Below are 1,805 nucleotides of genomic sequence, written 5' to 3'. Positions count from 1 at the left end.
TCATCAATATAGTCATAATCAAATATAATTATACTGGTGTAATAAAGAAAACCCTTATAAAAATTTTAAATACAAAAATTTATTATCAAATTCAAAATTTATAAGTGAAATTCACAATATCAGGGAAAATTACTGTTACTTGAAAACAAAGTAAAGTTTAATTAATTCTTGAATCAAATTAAGTAAAATTAAATAAAAATTAATTTATCATAAAATTCAAGAAAATTAATTCAACCAAAATTCAAAAGTGTTAGGCAATAATTGAAAATTTGAAATTAATTCACAAGTGCTAAACAATAATAAAACTTGAAAAGAATTCTAAGTAAATGCAAATTAATTCACAAATGTTAAGTTTACTTAAATGTGCAATGATTAAGCAATGAAAATAATTAAGTCAACTAAATTGTGAATGCAAATGAAAATATAAAACAAAAAGACACTTCAATAAGAAAATGAATAAGTGCACAAACAATGGAACAGACACAAACACACAAAAAAAAATCAGCAATGCGTAAAAGTGCAAATCTTTTTCACTCAAAAACACTGTAACCAACAGTTTTTACCAAACCTTCGTAAACCTAACCAAACACTTTTCCCATTAACTTTTAGTTATTAGTTAAACACAATTCCTATCCGTTATTAGTTGCAACTAATAAAAACATAACACACTTTACCTTGGTATACCAACTTCTTCCTCTCTTAGCTGCAGCTTGTATATTACACTTTCACAAAAACCAGGCGCCGTTACGAAATGTTTGTTCAGATTCCACAAAAGAAACTAAATAATACCAAATATCAAATATAAAATTCTCACAAGTTATGAGTGACCAATTTACGTTACGTTAATATAATCTCGATGTCGAGTGAGAGAGAGAGAGAGAGAGAGAGAGCGAGAGAGAGAGAGGGAGATCTAACTGCCTCGAGGTCTTAAGATAGAATGAAATCTCTTCCTTCATGGAAACTGGGCTAGGCAGATGACAAATACGTTCTTGGTACGAAAGCTTCCAGAAAGTTCTGAAATCTGATGCAATCTTACATACATAATGTGCAATACCCACGTGGGACTTGACAAAGATATACACGTACCAGACGAGTCTGTTAAAAAAAAGGAAGACGTACCCGACTCGATTGAGACGGAGGCTGGGCGACAATTAAAATTGACATGTTTTTTATGACAACGTTTGAGTCGAGCTCGCTATCAAACGCGCTGACAGAGTAGGGAAGCAAACGGATCTAGCAGACTCTAATCTTAAAGTGTTGACATAAAAGTTAAACATTTGCAGCTTTGAAAAGACAAAGATCTCTCTCTTTAAGTTGTATATATATTCTTTTACAAGACGTAATGCGAAATCTGAACACACATCTTAAAACATCCTATTCTAAGCTATCTAGGAATCTGAAAAAATGTTGCACAATCTACATGACATTTCAAAGAGGGGAAACATGCATTTTGAAAGTAGCAATATATAATAATATATATAATATATATATATATATATATATATATATATATATATATATATATATATATATATATATATAGTAGTTTGGTTGTTTAAAGAGGGAACAAGCTTCTTAATGCACAACGATTCAATTATTGTTAATTGATGTAATGAAGTGGCTCTGGAGAGAATTTTAAAGTATTTATATTCAATATCTTTTTCACATTTTTTGGGCATAATTCCGTAAGAAAATTAGCAATAACTGAATCGTTCTACATACGAAGCTTGTTCCCTCTTTCAACAGCCAAACTACCTCTACAACACTGTATTTGACTGAAATTGCTCAACGCATGTCATTGTGTG

This window comes from Macrobrachium nipponense, chromosome 5, assembly GCF_015104395.2.
Source record: "Macrobrachium nipponense isolate FS-2020 chromosome 5, ASM1510439v2, whole genome shotgun sequence".
NCBI classification, from domain to species: Eukaryota; Metazoa; Arthropoda; class Malacostraca; order Decapoda; family Palaemonidae; genus Macrobrachium; species Macrobrachium nipponense.
The sequence above is the reverse complement of the archived record's forward strand: the minus strand, read 5'-3'. Positions refer to the sequence as shown.